Source organism: Numenius arquata, chromosome 4 (assembly GCF_964106895.1).
Source record: "Numenius arquata chromosome 4, bNumArq3.hap1.1, whole genome shotgun sequence".
Taxonomy (NCBI): Eukaryota; Metazoa; Chordata; class Aves; order Charadriiformes; family Scolopacidae; genus Numenius; species Numenius arquata.
The window spans coordinates 24,640,090-24,658,990 of NC_133579.1; positions in this window are offsets into that span (position 1 = coordinate 24,640,090).

Genomic DNA, 18,901 nt, shown 5'->3' on the forward strand with positions numbered 1-18,901 from the left:
TGTGTGTATTTTGTCTGCTGCAGCAGCAGGAGTATTCCTTGAAGGCTTTGCTGTATAGCTGGTTCCATTTCTAGTTTCAGTTTACCCTGAAGGGAAACCAAACCTTTGCTCTGGTGGGATATTCCAGTAAGTCTTCACTCTTTTGACCATTTTTTTGCTTGATTCACAGCATCTTATTAAAATCATTGCTTTTTAATTGACAGAGTGCTGAACTTGGCTTGTGCTCATCAGAGAGAAACCAGTAATAAAATCAATGTCCTGTCATGGAGCTGGAGCTGACATAAAGCTCCTGGTCTCTGTCATCAATCCAGGGTATGCTGTGTTATGGTGGCAGAAAGGCTGGCATTTTGTCACTGTTTTGGGTTTTTATCTTTGTCTGAATGCAAATAATGGGTGAATGTGACACATAATCATTAGATTTAGGCCATGTCTGTGCTCGGAGTTGTGGTAGTTTAAATGAAGACTTGAATTTAAAATATACAAACTATTCTGCAGTAACTTTCTGCTCTGAAGCAGACTTTTAAGGGCTGTCATACATCACCAAACTCTTTTTCTTTGAGGAATTCACACTCCTTTGAATTAACTGTGGTGTGGCTCACTAATATAGTACAGGCCATATTATACAGAAGCACAGAATTTTGAGACAGTTGGGTTAAATGCAGGTTAATTGCTTAAAATATGAATGCTATGTTTCTCGTCAGTCTCCTAAGTTATTTCAGTGTGGTTATTTGTGTCTTTGGCTCTCTTCCCAATTTTCCTAAACATCATCTCTAAGTAGTGTTTAAAGATGTTGATATTTCTGATGTCTAAATGAATGGCTGAAAATCTCTGGCAGTGATTTACTCTTCATCTGAAGATTTACTCCTAGACAGCTGTGGTATATTTTTGTTCACCCCATCAATCTCCAAATTACGTTTGCCCCTATGGTTCATTTTGTTAAAGGGATGCCACGTTAACATATCAACTGTGTGAGCCAGGCTGTGATACTTCATGGCTTTCAAAGTGTTCCAGGCCTTTTTGGATGAATGACTGGCAGCCTGTGGGCCTCTGGCAATCTCTTATAGCGAGGCTGTGATCAAGTTGTTTGGAGCAGAAGTCAAGGACAATTCTTCATTATCATCTTGTTTCTGCTGGTTGAGCTCTTTCATATAGGGGTCTTGATGATAGAAAGGAAAGTCTGCATGAAGAGCCTGGAAGCTGCACATCCCAAGTGCACTGAAGTGAAGAGAATCAAAGGGTGAAACTTCTGTAACCAGCAGGAGCGGATGAAACACTGCAGTAGTCTCTGCACAGATCTGCCCACACCCGTGTGTACACATAACTTAGAAAAAATTGCTTTCAGGAAAGGGCAAGAAATAACTAAAAGAAAGAAATGGCATTTTTTCTATTTCTTCAGTGATGCATTCTTTTTTTTTTTAAATTTTATAATTATGGATGCATTTGTAGCCAGATCAATGTTGTGATCACACAGCTGGGAGCAAATCCTGAAGTCTGGTTCCAGATCTGGGTCAGCAATTGAATGTCCCAGGAGTTCAGTGTGGGAGATAAGTTGGAATCCAGTGTTCTCCAAGTACACGTCAAGCTGAAGCAGTAAACTCCCTCTCTCCCCTTAATGTACTTGCCTACAGACATAATGCAGCAGATACTCAGCTGTGTGCAAGGTGCGCTGCTTTGAGGCAGCCAACTGTACCCACATGCCAAAATTCCTGCAGCGAAGGATTGCAAACTTCTGGCTTTCACCCCTTTCTCCCAGACAGGCCTCCATGGCAGGCAAGGGCTTGACTGAGACTCCTGTATGTATTTACCAGTCACAGACTCCCTTCCTTGGGGGAAAGAGATCTGCTTTCTTCTTCTGTCAGGGTATCTAAGTGCTGGATCCTGTTTGCTGAGGCACTGAGTGGAAAAGAGACAAGTGGACCGGGAGGTAAAGTGGCCAAGGATGAGTTGGAGGTTGAAACAGCATCTACTGTTTGTCAAGGCCATTTAATTCCAGGCAAATAGTCTTTGAGCTTCTTAAACTATGCTTGGGGCTGTTTGAGTTATTACTGAAAGGCAGCCGTTCCCAGAGCTGAAGGCATCAACAACATAATAGCATGCAGAAACCCCATGGTGCAATAACATGAAAAATAGTGCTCTCCAAATAATACTACAGGATGGATTTAAAATAGGAATTTGAGGCTATTTAGACTAATTGCTGGGCTGATTATCCTGCAATCATCACTTCTGGTTCTGCTCATTGCTTTGGTTCAAAGTTCGTCAGCTATTCTCTTCCGTCATGAACATTTATAGTCACATATTGCAGTCACGGCTCTGTTACACCCAGTGATCTTATATTGGCTTGCTGTTCTTGTGTTTGTTACATAGAAATTGCCATGTTTCACTCTGTTGGTTTAACAGACTGTTAATTAGGCAGTTTCTAAGCAGTAGTGCCAGGTAGGAATAAATCTGCCAGACAGTAACATTGCTGTAGTTCTCCAGTTATAGTGGGTGGGTAACATCAGGTCAACAGCATTTGTCTTCTGCCTGCATTTAGTGAGACCTGGGCTGAATGAAGTGTCCTGGAAAGGTATAAACATATCTGAAGTATTAGCGTTCAGAAATATGAAAAAAAACCTCTGAACATTATGCATGGGAAGCTTTAGCACAATCTGATATACTGTCTATTACAGTCAGTCCTTAGATAATTGATGGAATTAAAATACTCCTAAGACCTGGAGTCTGACATTTGTTGGCTTTCTCCCCCCCACCTCACCTCCTTCCCCTGACCCTCCTCCTCAAGAAAAAAAAAAAAGCTGTCTTTCTCTAATTTATGAGACAGTCTCATAAATTACCATGGTGGAATTAGTTGTCCAACTGCCTGTGACCTGCTGGGTATTTGTTGGAAAAAAAATAATGAATTCTAAGAGTTTCATGAATCTTAATGTGAATGATTCTCCATCTGAAGGTTTGGACTGGATTGATTATTCCCTGGTTTAAAATATTTCCCTCTTCCATTCCAAGAGTAGTAACATTAACCTATTCTTACGGAACCTGTCACCCAAAATGCAGATAGCAAAGAGTTGGAGAGAAGAGCTGGCAATTCACCCATAATTTCAAAATGTTATTGGTCTCCAATTACCACGTTAAAGGGAAGCCAGGATCATTTCATGCGTGACTTGCTAACCAAGAACGGAGCTAATTTTAACAGAGGACATTAAAAAAAATTTTTTTCGACCAATGCTAGTGTTGATGTTTGTATCCTGAACTGGACATAACTGGAGTTGTTCAATGAAACGGAGTTGAGACCCTGAAAAGTGTCTCGTTCCTCTCTTTCTCAAAGGGAGATCATACTCTGCAAACATGTTTTGAGATTTTTTTTTATTTTCTTTTTTGTCCTTTGTGATGAGTTTTGAGCACTCACATCATCAGTACCAAGCTGGACAGGCAAAATCTTGCTGAGAATGATCTGTACTATCTTGTGCGTTTGAAAGGGGGAGGTACAGCCACGGCATAGGATGCTAAGGGACGGGGGAAGGCAAGATAATGTCAACTCTGTGTTACCCTAATATTAAGCTAGAAGATCTCCACTGTATTGTGGCGTTCCTGACACCACCATCCTTGAGAGGGTAAAGATAGGAGCCATTCAGGTGTCACCTGCTTGTCTCTGCAACAAGTTTGCAGACCCTCAGGGTTTCTTTAATCCATCTTAAAGGATAGGGATGGTCTCCTGTGTTCCTGAGGTTTGAAGAGACCCTAAGGCTGTTAGGACTGTGTGCCAGTTGCCCTGTGTATGAGGATTAGAGCGTAAGCTATGAAAATTTTGATGTTCATGCAGCTGCTTTGTGTTTGAAAGTCTCTGGCTCATGTAAGCCATCTGAATCATGTATTTTCAGTACGTCCATTTTACTGTTAGGAAGTGTTGGAAAGATCAACACATGCCATTTCCCCAAGGTCAGAATTATCTGTAAACCTTCAGCCCAAAGCTGTACAGCTCAGGAGACACAACCTATAGCTCGTAACACACGTAATAGGAAGGATGCTTATCAGCAATAATCTTTCTAGCTTCTGTCTTTACTTTTTATCCTAGTTCATTTAGTTTCATCATCTGAGAGACACGCATTTATAATATTTTAAATGTTTTAAACTGGGAGTGATGGTTGAGAAACAATCCAGCCGAAATGAGGACAGTGCAGCTAGGGATACTGATTCTCCTCCAGACTTGGTCCCTTGAGGTGAGAAATGTGCCATTCGTTTTAATGCATCTGCTTCCTCAGGTAAAGCTGCCTTGCAAATAGTGGCAAGAGGATGACGTCTTCCAAATGACCAACAGAATGGAGGAAATAATGCTCTGGTGGCTTCTCTTGATTTAAAATATGGCTTCGTGTGACTGAATCGTCCTTTTCTTTTGCTTACCCACTTCAGCTCACCTTTCTTCAGCCCCTGGAAGGAGATGCAGCACTGAAATCAAGACAGGGTATTGTGAGAAACTATGCTCCTCATACGGGGCAGCTGAAGAAGTCTAGCATCTGATAGTAATTGATTAGTAAATTAAATTTTAACAACCTAGAGGCTGCACGCGGTCCAGCCCTGCTCCCCTAATATAAATCATCCAGATTTGCAAATATGAAACACATGTTTTCTGTCTGACCTTGTCTTTTATGGAGCAGTGGAGATTGCAAACGCAGATGCTCAGGTTTGTCTGCTTTCTTGGCCGCCGAGGCCATAAATGGCAGCTTTGCTCTCAGAGCACACGTTACGTTGACGTTGCTTTGTGAACTGGAGAACAGATACGGCAACAGGCAATAAAGCTGGGCTGGATGCTGTTCAAACAGCTTCGCTCCCCTTAGGCCTTGTTCACCTAGAGCGGGACTGTGACCTCCGATTGTGGGCCCAGACCCTCTCCATTCCCTTGCCTGGGAGGGAGGAAGACACCAGCTGCCCTCCTAACACGGCTGACAGCAGAAGGCAGGCAGGCAGGCAGTCACCTGCTGTTTCTGCCTGCAGCAAAGTGTAGGTGTTGCCGGTTTCCTAGCTCATCTGGCTTAAACCCAACAGCCTTGGAGCACTCTGGCTCAACCAGTCCTTGATGGCTTTCCCCAAGCTTGTTCCCTGTAGCTTCAAGCTCCGACACTCACTTGGGCACCACCAACGTTGATCACCCTTTTCACAGAGGTGTCTAATGAACCTGCAAAGTCAGTTTTCCCTTTGAGGGCTGAAGCCCATATGCTTTTATCCCCCCAGAGGATTTTATCCCCCCCTCTGTATATACCATTTCTTCCCCCTTTCTCATCGGAAGGGCATGTCCCAGTCTGACACCTAATTTTTAGCACTGCTATTCTGGACCTGAAGCAGAGACTGCATGTTTAAAGCCTCAGATCTGCTCTGACTGCAGTCAGTGGGAATTTTCCTATGTAGGTGCTAAGTATTATTCAGTGTAAGCAAAACTTGGCCTGTTAGTTTTAACTTTATTTTCCATTATAAATCAAATCCTCTCTAATTTTTGCCTGAAATCTTTCCTTCTAGAGAGGAATTTGCTGTAGCTATAACATTGCCATGAAGTATTCCAGCCATGAGAGCTTGAAAGGAATTTTCTTCCTTTCTAGAAGTCATGTTTCTTAGGGAATTTGACTTGGTCTAAGACTTCTGAATGTGATTTATTGATGCATTTTGACCTAGAGAGTAGTGTTGCTGGTTGTTGGGAGAGCAAATGAATTCAATCCTGAGGCCATCAGCTTTGTTAGGCTCTCTCTAGGTCCCTGATGAAGGCATCACTGATGAAGACCTAGCTTTGTGGATCTTCTATACTTCTCCATGCCTGACCCTGTCACACCTCCTCCCAAGATGGAAAAGAGCTGAAGGAAAAAGAAATCTGCTCCATGGACTGATTTGCCTGTAAGTGGTTATAGCACATTAAAAGTGTATCTGCAGTGCACTCTCTGCATTAGCTTCGTACAAAAGGGATTCAGTTCATGTACTACAAAACCACCCCATAATGCAAATCAGCGTTTGGTACGAGGGAGATGCTTGGGAAGCTGCCTTCAGTCCTGCATCTCAGATCCCAACTACAACGCTCTGGACACACCAGTAACAGGCAAGACAGACATATAAATTTTACTGCAAAGAGGAGTCCCAAGAGAGCACTGTGATACCTTTGCACTTAGCAACACTCAACAAGATTTTGTTCTAAAAGTATTTCATAGCCAAATAATATCTGGAGAATTATTTTGAGGTGGGAGAGAATCCTTTAAAGCACTTTTTTTTAGTTGCATGAAAGAGTTTACTCATGTGACTAGTGGTACAGTGTGCAGTTAAGCATTGGTTCAGATGTTCACAGATCATCTTAAATCTTAGCTGCACTATTGATCTTTAAATCTTAGTGATTGCATGAAACATATGAAGCTGCCTTTCTGCAGACTGCTGTCAGCAGGCTTATACTCTTTTATTGCCTTCTTTTTTGTCCAGGATGTTCAGCATCTTTTGTGTGTGTAGCTAGGGCTTTTTTATTATTATTTTTAAAGGCTAGAGCTCTCAGTTCCAAGCTGAGGGAGTCCTTACCAACGTTAAATGAGACTTTAGAGTAGTCAAGTGTATGGTGAGGGTGGAAATTAAATTTTCACCTACTGGAAGTTTTTATTGTTAATTTTTTAACACAACATCCATGGAGCAGCCACTTAATAATAGCAGTATATACTAATATCATTAATGTACCTTGTAATGGAAAAAGCCCTTTCCACTCACTGTAAGAACATCTTCAGACTATGCAGTCATTTCTATTAGAGGGCTACAGCACATGTAGACATTAATTTTATGTAGGAAGCTAAATTGATGTACTTTATTCTCCAGAGTAACAAACATGTTCTTTGAGACAGTGTTTTTTATCACTTGTTTTAGGCTTTTAAACCTGGAGATGTCAGTCATTAGTGCCTATTATTGTAAAAAATTAAAAGCTAAGGTTCCTGCATGAATTGATGTTGGATGACAAATTCCTGCATTTCAGTATCATTTCGATTTGTGTGTTGCTACTGTCTGGATGTGGTTTGTAGTTCTGCATTAATTTAAAGTAATAACACCAGGAATTTTGGCATCTTTTTTTTTTCATTTTCCTTTGAGGGAAGAAGTGTTAACAGCAGTCTTGGTTACGTGAGGCAGGAACACAGCAGCGGTCTCTAATGAAGTTCCCATTTCCAGTGATGTTTGCAACCGAATGATCTTTCATCCCTTATTGTACATAGTCACCAGGATTATGACAAACAGGCTTGCTGTTCTGAGCTGTGCCCCAGCCTCTCACTGTTGCATAGCCTGGCTTTGTTGTCCTGCTCCAACAGACTTTTTTTAATTCTAAGCAGCATATTCTTTTGTTCAGCAAGCAATCCCATTCTTGCAGCTGCAGTGCCTCCTCTTAAACCTGAGGCCAGCTGGAAAGTTGGCCGTTTTGCTTGCTCGGTCCAAGACTGCACTGAACTTTCCTGTGTCTGGTTGTGAAGGTGTCATGGCTCTCTACAGCTGGACCCTGGTGGTGCTGAACCATCTGGGGAAGACAGTACACTGCCTCGCACAGCACAGCTCAGTAGCTGTTTATGTGCAATAACTGGCAGGGAAGAAGGGGAACAAGTCTCTCTCTGGTATAATGGGAGATTTTTGAACTTTGCCTTTGTGCAAAACCCTTGTTATTGCTTTGTGGCCATCAGAAGCTGTGGGGCTGGGGACTCCAGGCTATACACAGACTTGCAGAGCTGACACTGGAGACTGAATCTTTCACGTGAAGAATGAGTGATTTGTGTGTCTGTGATATCTGCTGCTTTTGGAAAAGCTGGCAAATGCGGGCCTCTGTCAGCACATTACCTTGGTATTGCTTTGCTGGTCTGGGTAGAACCAGCTGCTTGCTTACCGCCTTGCACTGCTGGAAAGAGTCACTGCACTGAGGGGACTGCTCTAAAATGCTCATGTTTGGGATTCTCTTAATAGAAGAGACCAGCTACCATGTAAACTCATGTATTCTTAAGTATTCCCTAAACCATCTCCTTTGAGGGGACATCAGAATTATTATTTTTTTTAATCACAGGTGACTTAAAGTTCTGCCTTTGCTGAAAAAAATAATCATAGTATAAACCTGCCAATGTAACAAATCTATACACTATATGTAGGAATACATATGAACATATGCAATATATACAAATACATATATTATGTTAGCAGATACAATTCTCTAATGCAGCGTCACTCAAACATGCTGTGGGATGTCACATCGTGCACTTGAGTAAGCTATAAATGGCCTTTCCCAAGCTGTGCTACATGGCTGTGAATCTCTCCTCTTGACTGGTGGCTACATGAAGTATCTTATGGAAGAGATTGCATAGTTTCAGAGTTTGCTACAAATGAGACTATATGGAAGGGAACTTCACTGCTGAAGGCTACCATTATTGTTGCCTTTCTTCTTAATTAAGACTGCTGTTAACACTTATTCCCTCAGAAGTGAGACTTAAAGGTGAAGTGTCCACCCCCCACCTCCAATTTACCTGAGAACACAAAGTTCTTACAACAAATTTTGAGGTTTTCTTCTGTAAGGATCTTGGCAAGTTACTTACAGTCCCAGCTGAGCTGGAGTCGGCCATCCTGCTGTGACAGCAGCGAATGTCGCTAGCCACCCGAAGCTCTCCTGTGTTGTAATAATCATTCATATACCTAAATTTATATGTATTTTCCCCTTTTTATTCCAGCCCCTGGGGAATTAGGGAATTAAATTTTATTTAATGTTAGCCCAATTGTCTGAAACCTCTTTGAGTGTGAGCTGGGGTGTCCCTGGGAGAGGTCTGGAAGTCTTCCAAACTTGTAAGACCTGCAGACTTTAGGGAGCTGTTGCATGCAGTTTTTCAATGTGGATTTCTTTGCCAGATCAGGTCTGAAACAGATTAGAGATCATTGTGATGAAAGTTGAAGAAGGCTGAATGCTAAAGAAAATGTAACAGCTGCTGGAATGTGCAAACGTGGGGTCAAAACTGTACACGACTGAGGAGACAGATCCAAGAAATAGAAGTTCATGGGCTGAGACTCACTGAAATTACATCAATTACAGTACTGTACAGTGTAACTTCTTCAGATAAGCTTGTATATAGGACATCAAAAACTAAATCCCTTTATAACCTTGTCAAATCTATAAGCAATTGTTGCCTTCTAATCCTACCCTTCATCCTAATCCAGGCCTCCATCCTTTTTTTGCCTTTCTCTCTGTGTGTATATCTGTCTAGTGCTCCCGTTGATTTGTGTCTTTCAGAGAAAGGCCTGGCTGGTGCCTGAATCACTTTCCTTCTGTTTTCATTACTTGACGATGCCAGCTACTTCACACAGGCATTGGGCTGACCTGTTCAGTTGGCTTTAGCTAGGACTAGCTCTCTATTTCACGTTCATGTAAGGCTTACTGATCTGGTTTATCTCAGAGTATGGCAGCTGCAAATAAACAAACTATTTGCCAGTGGTGAGCACAGAGAGACTCAGCCATAGAAACTTGTTAGCTCTGGAGGTAAGCCTGAAAGTTAGATAAGCAAGGAGAATGGGCAACTTTTTCTACTAGCCCTGGAAAAATGCTTGGCCAAAAAGGAGATCTGGTCTTCTTTGTTGCAGCCTTTTTGTTAAGCTCCTGGAAATCCTGGGAGTGGGTTCCAGCTCAGCTGCATGATCTCTGTGTGATCTCTGATATTCAATTAAAAATAAAAAAGCCACATCACCCAGCAATACCTGCTTTCCCTGTTGGTAGCTCATTCCTTTTTTGGGGAGTTGCCTATCTCCAGGATGCTGAAGAAGTATTTGTCTCTATGTTTTCCTTGGTTATTGCAATGCATCCATAAATAATACGTTTCCCTCTCTAAACTACATTTAATTCTTCTATCAAGGTTATTTCAAAAGAGTTAGCAAGCATAGGTAAAATCCATACCTTCTCTTTTCCTTCTGTTTTCCTGTAAGATCTCCTGCTCATTCAATTCCAAAGGCTGATCTCTGGGAGTTTGGAGAGACTGTGTCTGTCTCCCAGCGAGAGCCAGACAGTTTTACCTAAGCAGGGATCTGCTTACCTTGTAATTTTACTTTGTCATTTTACTTGTAATTCAGCAGCTCAGAGGTCACTTCTGCCCTATATTACTGAAGAGCCAGAGCAAAAAGGATGTGTTTTGCATTACTGGCATAACCCACATTTTCTGTAAACTTTAATTATTTTCTGTGTGGCATTTGCCTCATGCAATGAAATCATTGCTCTCCTGGTGCAATTTCTTTATCCCACTGGTGCAAATCTGTAAAGACAATCTAACCTTCAATGACTGAGGCTCAGCCACTGCTGCAACACATGGTATTTATAATCCTACCACTTGATTAGGTGTTGAGCGGTGTCTGGAGAGGCATATGTGATAATTCAGTTAACTTGAGTGGCTCTGTTTGAAAAAAGATAATAAACTAACTAAATATAAAAAAAAAAAAAAACAACCAAAAACCCTGAGAAATTATGTCATGGATCTGCTCCCTAAAACCCACAACTCTTCTGGGGCTTGCACCTCTGTTAGGTACTTTAAGTGAGCGAACTTCAAGCTTTTAAACAACAGGTTGAGAATTGGTGCACTAAAGGCCTCCAAAGAGTTTTTAAAGAGTCTTTATCTTGCTTTTAACAGGCACTGCTGATACTGAAGATGCAAAGAGAGAAGACAATTCTTGATGAGCTATGCAACTACGTTGGCTGAACAACTATACTTCACTCGACCTCCAGAAAACTCAGTGTCTATTCTGAGGAGGCTCACGTGTTTCTTGCAGTAATGCTGTGTCTCACATGCTGGCTAAGAGTTTGGATGAGGATCATCCCAGGCCCAGGAGGGCCAATGCTTTGTGGTGCCGTGGCAGTACCGAGGGATGGCTGGAGTACAGAGGAGCCTCCTGGAAGAAAGCACAAGGCAGTTCTCATCCTGCCAGCCTCCTCGCCGCCTCCCTGCTTGCCCGCCCACGCCGTCATGTCTAGACTGCCGCCCTGCACGGGGCAAGGACTCTGAGCTTAGCACTTTCAAGTCAAGTAAAGCTCCCGTCAAGGGAATTTTGCCTTGGAGATGAACGTGGGCTTAAGCATCCAGTGGGTTTATAAGCAGTTTGTATCCCTAGGCTCTCCATGCCTGCATTTTACCGCTTCGGGGCCCCTAGCGGGTCAGTGCTTTGGGACGTTATCGCTACCGGCTGGCAGCTGGACAACTTGTGTCTCACAAAGAAATTTCTCTGCAATTTCAGAACTGGTTTTGTTCTGACCCAGGGTGAGACACACGGCTCCAAAGAGTTTTACGGGACAGGAATGCCAAAAAAAGTTGAAAGCCAAAAATAACTTTTTTTTCCCCCTCCCTCTTTTCACCTCCTACCCTTCAAGCCAATATTCACTCAGGGCATGGAAAGGAAGGGAGAGGCATGTGAAGACTGTCAGAAAGTGCAGTGGCTGTAAAACTTCAGGGGAGTGGGCTGCAGCATCTGGTTTGGTTGCTGAGTTCTGAAGAATTCAGTCAGTAATAAAGCTTCACCCACACATTGTTTGTGACAGAACTGTAGCTTCTGTTGAAAACTACTCTTGGCCATTTTATCAGCTGTAATCAGCACCTGGACAGATTTAAGAAGTAACAGCTACGGCCCAAAGGCAACCAGCACTCTCCACAGGAATAAAGTTTGAAGAAATAACACTTCCCCAGGAGATGGAGCAAGAAGATAGTGTGTTACAGATATCTTTAAAAACAGAGTCTGATGTGCCCAGGGAGAAAGAAATTATGTAGAATAGTTTCACAGCAAGATGCTGGACTCGGAAAACCATCAGAGCACAAAGTGGGACCCAGAAGTAAGGACCACGGGATCAGTTTATGTTGGGAGGGACCTCTGGAGGTCCCAGGGGCAGCCCCTCTCCAGACAGGACCAGGCTTGTAGCTGCATCAGCTGACTTGGGGCTGTCTGGCTGAGCCTTGAATGTCTCTAAGGTCAGAGATCCCACAAGTTTTTTGCATCTTTTGTGGTTAAAAAAAAAAAAAGAAATTCTCATATGTAGTTGGAATCTCCTGTATTGTAACTTGTGTCTGCTACCTCTTGTCCCTTCACAGTGTACCTTGGAGAAGAGCCTGGCTCCATTCTCTCTACAGCCACTTATTATGTGGCTGAAGATGGCAGCTAGCTATCCCTTTAACCACCCCAGGTCTCTCTGCCTATTCTTACTTGTTTCCTAACACTGCTTAATGTTTTATATTGCTTCCAGAAACTAGATCTGGGGTCAGGAAACATCATTAAATGTAGGTTTGTCCCACAAGCTGGATCCCAGTGAGCAGCCTGGGAAGTGCCAGAAGTGGAAGGAGAGTGTGTGGGAGGAGGGGTGTCGTGGGGAAAGCGGGGAGACTCCTCTTTTAGACCTTTGGGTTGATCAGCATAAACCTTTCCTACGGCCTGAAACTGAATGGCACTAAATCTTGATAGTAACCATCTGTAAATGTGTGTTAGTGATCACTGCTGGAAAGGGTCAGCTTTTATGCTTTATAATGTTCTTAATAGGTGTAGCATAGTCATGTCTTATAGGCACCCTTTCTGTAGAGGTTTTTTTTCGTAGTGTGGATGTTTCTCAGGAAATGTGTGTGATGGAGGACCCGGTATAATAGTGTAGCAGTAGAAACAGCCTACTGACTGACTACAATGGCTCAAAGTGGCTTTCAATCCTTTTTTTAACTGTTTATCTGCAGCTGTGACAATTGAGGAAGGTGTTCCTGTGGAAAGGGGATAGGCTTGTGCAACTGGTACTGGGAGTTCAACTCCACTTGTTTGCTGGTTGATAACTGTTTGTGTGAGAGGGTAGAGGTATAGGGGTACTTTCCAGAAATAGAAATAATCAGATGCTTGCACCATAGTTCAGAGTTCAGTTCCTATTCCTCTGTCTGAAAGAGTCTACTCTTTCAAAAAAAAAAGAGAAGAAATCTTGAATTGTATGGCTCTTGACATCTGAACCACTTCTCTTCTGGTTTTATATGAAAGTGGGATATAAGTTACAGTTGCTTTGGGAATCCATACTTCAGAGTTTTTGCCTTCTGTGAGTCTAATTTCTCAATCTGACTATTCCATTAAACATATAAAGTGAATGAGGCTATAAACACTTGCAAGTAAATGTCCTAATTGTTATGTAAACAACATAAGCATGTATGGCATTTTAAGCAGAATGAAGGACCAAATCTTGCACCAAACAGCTTGGAATCTAACTACACAAATGAAAAACTGCTTGCCAAGTCTTGCTTAAATGTAGCATACTTATTTTTATTACAAAAAAAAAAAAAAGAGAAGTGAATTTCCAAGGTTTATTTTTCCTTCTTTAGGTGATGTCATTAGACTATATCGGCAGGGGTGGTAAGAGAAGGGGAACCTGTGTCCCCATTCTGCAACCTGTCTGTGGTAGTGTCTGCCTGTCTGAAAGTCAAGCGCAGCTGGCAGAGGTCTGTTCTCCATCAGTCTCGGTGCCTTTGTGATGGTGACACTGGCTGCCACAGCAAAGCTATACACCCTGCTTTCATCCTTAGCATCTGTATGGTTAAGAAAGGACAAGTGCAGTGCGGAGTCCTTGTCAGCAACGTGTACATGCAGCTCCCTTTGTTACCGCCATCAGCTGTCCCCCATTTCACCCTCTTTAAAGCTATTGCCCCTCCAATTTCCTCTTTACTGGTGCCTCTTTTTTTGTGGGGCTTATATGAGTTATGCAAAAATATGGCAGTTTTCTTCTGTTGATTGAATTCAAGTACAGTCCATGGGAAACAGGTTTTTGAAAGTCATGAACTAGAGTGTTGGCTCAGGCTGACTCACAGTGTCTGAATCTTGGTGAAATGCAGCCAAATCGTGCCGTTGATTAGGAACAACAGTCCTTGATCTATTTTGATCCATCTTGATAGGTTTCATAAGCACAGGTTGGGAAAACTGATGAGGGAGAAAAAAAAATAAAAAACGCTTCATTTCATAGTCAGCAGCAAGATGCAGTGTACTGAGATCTGGCTAACCTCTCTGCTTTGTGGATCTTCCAGATGAATTTGTAATAGCAAAGGAGGAATGTTTTTGGAAATAGGTGTTGCCAGCTGAAACAGAAAACACATTTCTGTAAACACCAGTGGTTGCATTTGATTTTTTTCTCAGAATTAAAACTGATGGGTTTTCTTTAACAATCCCTCACGTCTGGTCACCCTCGCATCTTTTTTCCATATTATCTGTTGCCATAGTATCCAAGTAATGATGCCAACATGACTTGAGATGAGTGAAATCGCACGTTTCTGTGTGTTTACCTTTAACTTGGACAATGAGAATATAACGGAAAGCTGCACCAGATGTATAAAACTAGTAAGGCTGAGAATTGGATTTGGGTGGGGGTACTCACATACACAACTTTAGGTCTATCCTTTAGCTCCCTTGTTTAGCACTTGGGCTCTTTGAGCAGTTAGTGAAGAGAGATGCCCCAATTCAGAGCAGGCACAAGCTGGTAGCCTGCTTTGCCTTCAGCCATATAGGGAGTGTGAACATAAACATTAAAACACTGTTCGTCTTTCCTCAGCATAAAATTAAGTGGGTTAATTGGTTTGGGTGTTGGATTTTTTTTGGTTTGGTTTGTTGTGTTTTTTTTTTTTTTTTCTTTCTTTTTTGCCTTGTTTTCGTAACCTTACTTGAACTCTTTGTGCTAAAGGTAGAAAAAACTGTGTGGTCTTATGAAAAATATTTAATAACATCATTTTCTTATCTGAATACTTAATCTTACTGTTGGTGTGCATATTCTGCATTGGAGATGATCCATATTCCTTAAAATACTTTTCCTTGAGAGTAAACACATAACCTGCATGAGGGAGGAAGTTTTGTCCTTGTGACCTTTAGGGACACACAGAGGGGACAAAAGGCTCCCTTCCATGTTGTCCTCAAGGCAGTTTGCTCCCTTGTGCCAGAGACACAGACTCTCACTGATGAACTTCCCCACCTGTTACTTTGTGTAGTTATGGTCTGTGCTGCTGCCAAATGGTAAAAGCTTCTTTTCAACAAGAGACCAGCAGACTCTGTGTGTGTGTGTGTGTGTGTGTGTTTGTCTGTCTTCTTCCAGATACCGTGTTGAACTGCAGCCCCAAATGCAAGTGAAATAATTGTCTTTTCTTGCCGATGTGACCTATACTAATGTTAAAAGATGAAGTGTTCTAGTAAGTGAAGGTTTACAACTGTTTGCATGTTGAATAGTTCTGGTGGGAGCCAATGCATGACTAGGAAGGACAAACTTCAAAATGAGTACATCCTCTATAGAGCCCTTTTAGAGAAGTAATTCCTCTGCCCGTTTCCTTAAACTTATTCAGCTCCTGACCTGCAAGGCAGAAAAGACTTTTCCTGAGTCACTAAGGGTTTATCCCCTTTCAGGGTGGTTCTGTAGTAAGCCTGCTCCCCCAGATCCCTTCATCCTGTTTCCCATAGCTCACACTCATGTAGTTGGGAGTGAAGGAAACCTCAGCGTGCTGTGCTGAGCTGCAAGGAATGCTCTAACATATTGCTCAGAGGGAGTTTGCTAGGAAAATGCCATCTTCACTGCTCTCCGTGGCTTTTCTCTTTACTTTATGTCAAGGAGCTTGAGTTCAGTGCATGAGTATCATCAAAACCCTGGCCACAGAAAAAAGGACCATCTTATATTGCAGGCATTGAAATTGGCTTCCTCAGGCTGCAGCCAGGACAGTCAGTTCAGATGTGTTTCGTGCAAAGCTCAGCAGAAGGTGGCACCCTCTCTTTGGGGCTGGCCACTTTGCTTGATGCCTCCAGCCTCTGCCCAGGACACCTTGAATAAGTGCTCAGCATAGGGACCATCTCCCTGAATGTCTTTGGGAGGAGAGCTGGGGCCATCTGAATCCATGCTCAGTCAGCTGAGAAGGGAAGGGATGGCTGGAGGAGAGGAAGAGAAATGCCATGGTTATGTTCCGAGCATCCATCTTCTGCTGCAGCACAGCAGACTCAGCATCTGTCAGAAACCCTGGTAGAGACCAGTGTCCTTCCTGTCATTTGGACCCTGATGAAGACCACCAACAGTTTTTTAAAATTTTTTTTTAAGCTGAAAGTAGGTGAAGTAGCTATGTAAATCCCACACCCCTGAAGGAATGGCTGTGGAGTCCGTCTACATAAAACAAGCAGGAGAAATATTACTTCATCAACAAAGTACTAAGGATGTGTTTTGAATCCACACATCATGAGCTAATTACCAGATGGGCTGAGTACTGCAAAAAAACCAGCTCTGATAAACATCAAAAAGGATGATTCAAAAAGCCATCTGAAATGCATTCTGTCTCCTTTCTCACACAAACGACCTTCACTCATTTTGTTTGGCATCACTGTACCTTTTGCTCCGTTAGTTTTCCTCAGTTTTTTCACAGTGTCATTTGCTAGGGTGGGAGTACAACAGTGCCATTTCAAAGGAGAACCTTTGCTCGGTCTCTCCCAGTGCCTTGTGCTAGTGCAGGAGTGGGAGCCTGCTTTTGCAGGGACCTGCTTGGGGCTGGAACCATCAGGGAGAAGGCTGGGCTTGCTGATGTTGGGAGCTCTGCAGCAGGGCCCTGGCAGCTGTGAACTCATGCAAATTTTTAAGGGACAGGGAAGGGGATCTGCGGGCTGGCACACATGAGACTGATGGCAAGGGACAGGGAGCCCAGGTGTAAAAGGCACATTGTTCTCATTAAGCACAAGGAAGAGAGCGAACAGAGTCAAACCATGAAAAAGGGACAGTTTTTGTCCTCTGGATGCCCCTTTACAGCAGATTTAAGTAATGTAATTTGTTTATTTGGCCAGCAAAACAATTGGTAGATAGAAACATTCCTTGAGGTTTTTTTCTCATCTATTTGTTCTTAAATCTGTTTTCTTTTCTTCTTTTTCCTTCCCTTTTGAATAACAAGGCCAAAAGCAGTTTCATCTGTATTTCTGCTCATCTCTAAAGTCATGAGCAGTGAGGACCCCGTTTGTGCTCAGCTGATGGTGAGCTTAGTCTATGGATTAAGAATAAAACCAAACTAAAGCACTTTTGCATATCCCATTTGCCTTTCTGCAGGCCAGGCAACATGATGCTATATCAGGCTTAGACTATCTGAAATTCATCCTTATTTTGTGACAGTTTTTGAGGGAGAGTATTTTGGACCTTTAAGAAATATCTTTAGAAGGGTAGAATCCTCCTTTGAAAAGGAGGAAGGTACCAACCAATTTTTGTCCTAACCTTCCCTGTGCTTGCTTTTGAAATACAGCGAGCTTTACAGCTGGCCTTCTCATTTCTCTCTCTGATTCCTCCACCCCCCACCCAGCCTTCCCACCTCTCCCCAGCATTGGTTAAAACAGGGAGAATTTTATAGCTGGATGAATATGTAGTTAATACACTGTCTTGACCTCCAAAGTTTAGCCTCTACAATGTATTTAGAGATGTCAGCTGAAAGGGTTCATTAATATTTTACTGCATTACCTCACTCTTGTTGCCACAACATTAAAAATGTGCTTTCCTTGAGTATTTGCTACAGGAGTCTGATGGTCACGTCATCATGAGCTGTCTGTGTCTGCTGGCAGCTCCCTCTTCTGCCCCAGCATAGGCTGCAGGAGGCAGTGGCTTCAAAAATTAATGAGAGCTAATATGGTAGTCCTGTGTGATTGAAAAAGGAGACACACTTAACACACACATACACACACACACAGCTGGGCTACCTCAGGCCCTGTGACAGTATCAAACTCCACACAGTAAGACCAGATTCCCTCTGAAAAATGATACTGTCTCATCAAAGCCTTTGAGGGAGGTTTGGGTTGCAACCACAGCGCTGAGAGTTTTATGCTAGCAGGAGATCCTCATGCATTCAGTTGTGGTACCCCATACCTACTGGTGCCAAAGGCAACGAGAAAGGAGCAGGAGAAGGAAATGAAAGGACTGTGTGTGATGTTACCAATGAGGGGAGGCAGGAAAAGATGGTCATAATACATCTGAGCTCTGTGTGTGACACGTGTCCCTTCAGATAACCCACCCTGGCTTGGGCTTATGATCTGGTAAGTTCAGAGCTTGGGCAGGGACAGGGTTGGGATTTTCATTTCATGCATTTTTCTGATTGCGAGCTTATAAATTATTTCTGCATATTGAGGAGGGAGAAAGATGGTTTCCTTCACATGTGAATAATCCCCATTAGTCTTGAGTGAGGAAAGTCTGCAGGTGTCCTGGTCATCGGTCATTGTCCATCTAGTCTTTTCCATAGCAAAATATTATTTTCATTAGATTTCTGTTTTAATAACAGCTCTAAATAGCAATCAGTGGCACTGCTCTTGGGAAGTACCTGTCAGACCAGGAGAGGCAAGGAAAGGTAATTGGTGACCACTTGCGTGGCTTCCTAGTCATGCGACACATCCCTCAGGCAATCTTGAAGCTGTATTGTGAATTATTTCTTATACCATGAACTTTATCAAGTTGAAAAATAGGATTGCAGGAGTTCCTTCATTCATAGGAGTCTCGCTGACTGATTCTGAATACAATTTCTCCTCCACATCTTTTTCTGCTGTCCTGCACCTTAATTCTTAATGCACCCTACAAAAACGTGTAGGAGAAGCCCTTCAGCATGGTGGGGCAGGGTTGTACTGCACTCGTAGCTTCTGCTCCCTTGGCAACTAAACTGGGAGTCTGCTTTTCCTGTTGCATGCTCACACGTTGCTTTGCTCTTGCTTTCCCCAAGCTTTTAACAAAGCATTAGATTTCGTCTGTTTTCCTCCCTCTCAAGAAAGAAGCAACAAAAAAATGATCTGAAATAGCCCATACACACCCAGGGTAGAAACACTGTTTAAATACCGCACGATGCCACGCAGAGCAGCAGCAGTTTTGCTCTCACAGCGTTGCCCAGGGATTAGCCAGTTTAGCAAGTCAGGGAAAACTGCGACTGCT